The sequence below is a fragment of the Bubalus kerabau genome, chromosome 9 (genome assembly GCF_029407905.1).
Source record: "Bubalus kerabau isolate K-KA32 ecotype Philippines breed swamp buffalo chromosome 9, PCC_UOA_SB_1v2, whole genome shotgun sequence".
Lineage (NCBI taxonomy): Eukaryota > Metazoa > Chordata > Mammalia > Artiodactyla > Bovidae > Bubalus > Bubalus kerabau.
The window spans coordinates 77207187-77215219 of record NC_073632.1 but is presented as its reverse complement, the minus strand read 5'-3'; the positions used below and the strand labels follow the sequence as shown (position 1 = coordinate 77215219).

At 44.3% G+C, this 8033-nt stretch overlaps 1 protein-coding gene across 11 annotated transcripts in view; it reads left to right on the top strand.

The window, feature by feature from the left end:
* Positions 1–2883: 2883 nt before the first annotated feature.
* The window catches only part of EPB41L2 (erythrocyte membrane protein band 4.1 like 2), a 208534-nt gene continuing 203384 nt past the window's right edge, over positions 2884–8033 (top strand). For 3 of the 11 annotated variants that reach the window (XM_055535626.1, XM_055535629.1, XM_055535628.1), the window contains exon 1: positions 2887–3062. The gene's annotated coding sequence lies outside the window, so the exon portion shown is untranslated. Of the gene's footprint in view, positions 3063–3483; positions 3876–8033 lie in introns of those variants that run through there. The other 8 variants (XM_055535623.1, XM_055535621.1, XM_055535627.1 and 5 more) reach the window with 8 other exon arrangements.

The window sequence follows — 8033 nt, the reverse complement described above, 5'->3', positions numbered from 1 at the left end:
TGAAACTGCTCCAATGAGTGGCCAAGTGATAGAGTGACTCCTCTTGGCATTTGCATGGTGTCCTTGTTTCTGGAAGTGGAACTGGGATGCATGCATTCACAGGGAAGCCTGAGATTGTCTCCATCAGACAGCATGCTAGGGCAGTGCCAGGTCTTCTTGCCTGTGCATCATATAAAGAAGGGCAGGTTTCAAATCCAGAGTCACCCAGATACTTCCACCTGGTTGGGCTTGGTACCCAGAAGGCAAAAGATAAAAGAATGAATCACCAGCATAGTGAGATCAAGATTTCTCAGGAGCATGCCTGTGTGAGTGAATGGGTAAATGAGAACACCAAAGAAGTCCTGGGTGAATTTATAGTCCAAATTGCCAGACTGGGTTTGCTTGCAGATGGTGCCCAGAATTGAGGTTGTGATGCTAAATTTGGATGTAGTATGAATCTCAGATCTTGTATCTACTCCTGTCTTGTTCTCAGTGTCAGTTTCGCCTGTTACTCCAATCTGTCTAGTGGGAAAACCCAGACTTGCTCTTATCAGTCTGTTTTCTGAGGGATTAATATTATCGCCTTGTCTGTGTAGCCAGTGTTCCAGCCTGCTTATATCTCTGCATATCACCTGTTCAGGACCTTGTCCTGCTGTCTGTCCAGTCCCTTCTGCTTGCCCTGTTAGGACTTCTCTGTTTGCCTGGACTACCACCTGTTGTTTACTGACATCTGTATGGTACCATGTTCCACCTGTTTTCTTTACTTCCTTATAGCTCCCATTTTGTGATCTTCCTACCTTCACTTCCTGTTAGGTCTTTGCTTCATTCCTTTGAGATGTTGGGGCCAAGTAAGGCTGTGTCCAAAACGGAGTATAATTCTTCTACATAGTAGCCTTTAGATATTTGATAACAACCTTTCCATCACCTTTAATTGTCTCTTTAGGCTAAGACTTGCTGGTTCCCACATTATCAAGGTTACCCATCTATGGATATAATTTAACTTGTCAATATTCCTCTTAAAAGGTGGTGTGTAGAGCTTCCCTGGTGGCCCAGTGGTAAAGAATCTGCCAGTGCAGGAGAAACAGGTTAGATCCCTGGTCTGGGAAGATCCCTTATGCCACAGATCAACTGTGTGCCACAGCTCTTGAGCCTGTGCTCTGGCTCTGCAGCTAATGAGCCCATGTGCTGCAACTACCGAAGCCCACATGCCCTTGTGCTCTGCAACAAGAGAAGCCACCGTAATGAGAAGCCTGCACACTGCAACGAAGAATAGCCACTACTCACTGCAACTACAGAAAAACCTGTGCAGCAATAAAGGCCCAGAATAGCCCAAAATAAACAAATAAATTAAATTATTTTTTAAAAAGTGGTATACAGAAGTGATTTGCAGACTTTAACAGATGATATAGCAGGGACATAATTTCCTCTTATAAGGACATTATGTTTTATAAATTATGCCTACATTTAATTTATTACATTGCATTAACATTTTAAAAGGGTTTCATCCCAGGTAGATTAAGGTTCTATGGGTCCTAAATCTTATATAATTTTAGGGATTCTTTAAAAGAATAAAACGACACATGTGAAGTTAGTTTCAAGATCTGCATAGTTTCAAGACCCGTGTAGTTTCAAGTCCTCATTTCATTGTAAATCTGCCTGAAAGTTTATAATAGTATTGTCTCATAATATTCCCTGGTCTTTACCAGAACTGCTTTCTAATCAGACTTCCCCTCCGTGGTAGTTAACATACCCTATTAAGTTTTACTCGAGTACTTAGCATAGGGGGCATTAAGTAATTTAACTCATGTGTGGGACCAGAGAACAATCCCTGATATACAAAGCAAGCAATAAATGTTAGATTTTATTATTTTTATTATTCACTGGCAGGACCTTAGCAAGTAACTTATCTTCCTGACTCTTACTTTTTTTCTTTGATGTAATGAAGATAACACTTGCCCTGCCTTTTTCATAAACCTCCTGTGAGGATCAAAAGATACAATGTTAATATGCTTTGTTAACTGAAAATATCATACAAGTGAAGGTATTGTAACTGGTGTTTCATTTGACATTGGCAGTGTTAGAAAAGACTGTTTAGGAAAGAAAAGACTTGACTTTGGCCGAGGTGGAGTCTTTAAAGATCTCAGTCGAGGTGGGAGGAGGCAAAGAACAAGAGGTACATGTGTGGTCGACGCTCAATGACCAGGGCAAGCCCGACCCACGTGCCAACTTTCAGAGAAGAAAGGAGTAGAATCTGAGAGAAAGCGATCTAATTATACAAAAGAACCGGAAGAAATCGTCTGTGCGTCTTTCCACAACTGGCCTGAACCTCGGGTTTTTTTCCCCCCGCCACATTCTGCTCTGCAGTCCAGGCTCCTAGGCCCCTGCCTGGAGATCTACCCACACTTTGGGTTCAGTATAAAAGCCCCTCTTTCAGGAGGCTTCCCCAATCCCTCCCGTGCCTCCCACAGGAGGAATCAACGGTTCCCTTTCCCTGTCCTCTCTGTGAAAGCACTTCTTCCACTCTAGACAGAGGAGAATCTAGTTTTCCTTATTTCTGTTTCACCAGGGCCTAGCTTGGGGTCTGCCCCCGAATAGGTGCTCAAGAAAGGTTTAGTCAGTGGATTCACTTTTAAGAAATAACTTTTGGAAGTTGATAAAAGGGCATTTAATATCCGGATGCGCGGGTAAGAGCGGCTTGAACACAGGCATCAGCAGTCATTATCTAGGGTAGCTCCCAGGGCGAGACGCGTCCTTTCCGCGCTGGATACCCGGCGACCGCGAGCCGCTAATCCCGCTGAAAGAGTCGGTCGGACTAGCGAGGAAGGGGGCGGGGGGGCGTGGCCTGGCCGTAGAGGGCGTGTCGTGGCCCGCGGGGTTTCCGCACCGGGGGCGCGTCCGGCGGGGATGCGGGAGGAGCTTCCGCCGCGAGGGGGCGGGGCTGGGGCGCTAGTCCTCTGACGGCCCCAGCCAGGGAATTTCAATTTGAAACCTAGCGGAGGGAGGAGGCGGACGCGGCGGGCCGGCGACTGGGCTGAAGCCGGACTGGTCCCGGCGGCGAGCGAGCTCCTGAGTGCGGCGTCCGGGTAAGGAGGCGTGCGGAGCTGCGGAATGGCTGGCCTGGGACGGGGAAATCCCGGGGCCGAGCGTCTGGTCTCTGCGGATCTGCAGGGGGGGCTCGGATTTTTCCTGTGGCTGCAGCTGGGAAGCTGATCCCAGGCAGGAAGCGGTGGCGGGACGGTCCCACCGGAGGGGGAGGGCTGCCGGTGTTGGGGTTTTCTGCCGCTCCCTGTCTGCCCTCCTCCCCATTCCCGACCCGGGGACCGGTCCTGTTGCTACAGGCCGGATCCCCGCTTCTCCGCTCCACTGCGGTCCCCCTGCTTCTCCCTTTTTGAGAGCGGGGGCCGCGTCTGGTCGGCGCCGAGAGAGGTGGGGGCACGGTGAGGACTGCGCCGGCCTCACGGGGGTGCAGTGGGCTCAGGGTCACGCGTCCCGGGCCCCGCGGCGCGGCTGCAGGAGGGATCCGGCTCCATCCTGGGCGCGGGCCGCGGCGCGCGAGCCTGTCCCGATGCGGAGCTGCCCCCTCCTTCCGGGCCGGGGGCACGCGGCGGCAGCAGCGTTGCCCTTCAGCAGGATGGTTTTGGAAGAGGAAACGCGGGCGGAGGACGCCACGCGTCCCGGGGCGGGCCGCGCGCCTGGGCACTCCGGGTAGCTGGGTTCGGGCGGCGTCACTCGCTCCGTCCCTCCAGACGCGGACCTCCCGACCAAAGAGGAGAAAAACGCACGTTTTGCTCTCTGATCCTTGCAGTCCCGGCACCCAGGCTATCTCACTAGCGATGGCTTATTTTTCTCCTCTGTTTGACGGCAGAGTTGGGAGCATTTTTAGTTGCGCTGCTGGGGTAAGGACCAGGAGCGAGCAGGGTTCGAATCAGAGTCTAAATCCCCAGCAGGAGTCCCTGCCCCGGGCAGCTTGGGAAGAGGTCGGTCGTAATTTCTGAGATCTCTCATCTCCCTTGAGGTCAGGGTGTTTTGGCGATGTTAGAAGAGCCCTTGCCTAGTCTGTTATTTGGGAAGGGGTCTATGTGGATCCTTCCCTCTGACTTAGGACGCCTTAAATTGCATTCCCCATGAACAGCACAGCTGGCCGTTTTTAAGAGCTCTAGTGGGGTGAGAGGGAAGGAAGAACCTAGAGGATCTGTGAATGTATGTTCTCTTTTCTGAATCACATCCTTTGCTCAGTTTTTTGAACTTCTCGAATCTGAAATGGCACGTGTATGCCAGGCATCTTGTTCTTGTTACTGTTATTTAAGCTTTTTTTTTTTTTTTAATAAATCTTAACAGTTTATCCTTTATTCTTGCATTTTTTTCAGTTCTCTTTTTATTTTTCCCTTGTTTTTTTTTTTTTTTTTCTTCTTCTTTCACCGGAATCAGCTATTTCTGTATTCTCGGTTTATAATACTGTATGGAGAATTTGAGTTTTAACTCGCGTCCTATCACATTTCCTCTTGGGAAACTGAGTCAGTTCCTTGGCCGCAGGAACTGGGGATTTAAAATTCTGTCTGTGAACAGGTTTTACTCTGAAACGAATAGTACTTAATCCTATTCAGTTTCCGTTTGCAGGACTCTGCTGTGAGAAATCACAATCTTGGATTGTGATAAGGGCCAGCTGAGTGCATCCATCAGGCTGACACAGCTTTTAAAGAGCTAGGTTGTGTCACCTGTCAGAGCTCCAGGGGTCAGTCCTAAAATTCAATTGGAGAAATCACCGTCAAATCTCAGATGTCTACTTTATAGAGGTTATTGGAGAACTGTACAAGTGGTAATGACTTGGAACAATGGGGTGGATTTAGGGCTAATTTAATCCTACCCTGTCTTCCTCACTTCTTGGGCAGAATTCCCACTGAAGTCAGTAGTGGTCTTGTGTGCAGAAGGACTGCTGAGAACAAGAGGCTGCTCATTTAGAGTAACAGGAGGGGACAGTTTCTTCCCTTTTAAAACATCCCTCTTTAAGAAAGACCTAGTCATAACAGTGCTTTAATCTTTTATTTCTAGTCAAAGTTAGACCTTCCAGAGAAAATAAGTGGTTGAGTGGAGCCCCCAACTTCAGATTCTTGATATCTAAATTGGATGGGGATTGCCTACAACAATGAAAAGTGATTAAAAAAATCATTTAATGAATTTCAGTAAAATTATTACTAACTTCAATAAAAAATTTAAACTGCTATATAGTATTCTCAACTGGGTATGTATATTAAACTGGGTGTCTGTATATATATACATATATATATAACTGGGTATGTATATTAAAATCTAAAACTTAATTCCAAGTGAAAAGGAGCAGATTTGCAGATTTAGGAGACAAATGCAAAGAGAAGCCCACCCTCAAACAACTATGGAAATATAAAACAAGAGAATTCAGATAGCCCTTGTTGTATTTGGAGAGGTAGCTTTCAGTTCAGTTTTGTGTACGTATAGGCTTTAATGACTGGGCCCATCATTAGATTTGGAGGTTTCTAAATTAGTTTTATGTTGATCTGAGTTGGTAAGCTTGTTAGGTCCTTTGCTTCTTAAGTAACGTTCTTGTGGTTTACCCTTTCCAAATTACCCGTTTGAAAGAACTGAGTTTAGAAAACCTATCCAGTCACCAGATCTTAAAAATAGATTTTTTAAAAATCAGAACCATGTCCACGTGGACTTGCCAACCACTTGCTTTCAACTAAAAATACTTGCAAAGATGACAAAGCAGTCCTTAACTGGAATATTTATTGGTAAAATTACTCTGTAATTTAGTAATATTGTATAGTTGTGTTTAAGGTCGGGTTTTGCCCTGAATCACCACTCTCATATAACTGACTAGAGAACTACAAAGGTTCTGTCTTTGCCATTTTATTTAGGAATGTGGGGTTTTATGTTTTATATAGCCGAATGCTAAATATTTTTGAAGATTTGGTTTTGTTTCTGTTTCCACAGGAAAGCATAGGCCTTTTTCCTTTGTTTTTTGAACTGACAGTCTTTTTAGAGACTATGTGCGGACTTTCTGAAGAAGTATGAATTGCTAGTATCTGTATAAGGCATTAATATAGCTTATAGGGATCAATATTGCTGAGGATCCAATTTTGCATTTCTAAAAGTCTGTATCGTTTACTCAGAAAACAAAGGAAATATGCAGACCGCCCCCCCCCCTCCTCCCTGTCCCCACCTTTATTTAGAAACACATCCAGTGGCCTTGTTTGTTTTTTTCAGATTCAGAATTACTGTACCTAACCACTGGCTACTCTTACACATTTAAAAGCCTCAAGTAAATGTTTATGCTGGCTTCAGTACTCAGCAAATACTAGCCAAACTCTAATTTACTGCCCGTTTATAGAATCTTGGAATCTCAGGGCTGGACCTTTAGGAGTCAGCAGATCCACTCTCAGCCCTTTCCCAACACACAAACATTTCCAGCCTCTTTCGAAGGCCTCAGTTCATAGATTTGTATATGATTCCCCCACAGATTCCAGACAGAGTGCCCTTTGGGAATGCCATGTTTTGGCATAAACCAGCAACCTGATACTCATAAGATTTCTATCATTCCTCTGACAGAGTAGTGCCCCAGATTAAAATAAAAAATGGAGTCAGTGCCTGGCATCCTTACATATAGGGGACTGGCTTCCAAGTGTAAATACTGTTGTTACTTAGATGTTACAGGTAAGCCAAAAAGGAAGGAAATAATTTCTAATATCAACTAGAAATAAATGATGATGGTTAATATTTTTAAAAAATTTTTTTCTATAAAGTATGTATATTTTATAGGAGAAAGGGAGTCCATTTGTAGAGTTATGTGACGTGCCTATAACATTGTTGGTACTTAATAATTTGATGAATTAATTTGTTGAAAGTTTATGTAATATATTGGAAGTGCATTTAGTGAGGATTTTTTGAAAGTTGGAATTAACATTGTAGAATCTGGTATGGTTGCATGTAGAAATGTTCTGTAGGTTGTATTTCATATAGAGGATTTTGTTTTCTTACTCTTATTATTTCCTTTTGTTCTGTGGTTGGCTTAATCTATATGGGTTTCTTAGATGCATGTTTTTCATGTCTAGGAGGGTAGATAACCTGTACTTTATTTTCCTAAATATCTGGTGGTTGGGATATCATTGATTTAAATGAGAGTGTTAGTGATTTTTCTCAATTTTCTCATTTTTTTTTAAAGTGATGTTGCTTTCCCCTTTGTATGGGGTAGACCTCAGGTGGCTTATGAGTACATCCATACTGCTTCTGCTTTTTAAAAATAATTACTTATTAAATAAATGATTGATTATGCTGGGTCTTTGTTACTGTCTGTGGGCTCTCTCTAGTTGTGGTACACAGGCGTCGCGGTGGCTTCTGTTGTGGAGCACAGGCTCTAGAGTTTAGGCTCAGTAGCTGTGGTCTGTGGGCTTAGATGTGCTGAAGCACGTGGAGTCTTCCCGGAACCCATGTCCCCTGCATTGGCTGGCAGATTCTTAACCACTGGACTACCAGGGAAGTCCTTTCTGCTTTTTATTCCCCCACCAAAGGTTGAATTTGGACTAATTTCGTATACTTAGTTACTTTTAAAATAGAAATATGTTTTCATATCACATATACTCTGCATTTTGGTATTATTATTATTATTTTTTACTTCAGTGTATTGTGCATATGTGCTAAGGAGCCCTAGTTGTGTTCGACTCTTTGTGACCCTGTGGACTGTAGCCTGCCAGGCTCCTCTTGTCCATGGGGATTCTCCAGGCGAGAATACTGGAGTGGGTTGCCATTTCTTCCCCTAGAGGATCTTCCCAGGGATTGAACCTGCATCTCTTATGTCTCCTGCATTGACGGGTAGGTTCTTTACCACTAGTGCCAGCTGGGAAGCCTGATATCTAGTGTATTAGATAGAGCCGTAAAGGTCTAATATATAGATTGCCTCAGAAATAATCTTTATAGTAATATGAAATCAATTTGAAGAATAAGAATTATCTTTTTATTTGCTCTGAGAACTATCATAAGATTTGCTTTAGTAGCCCAGTGGACATTTCACATTTATAACTTAA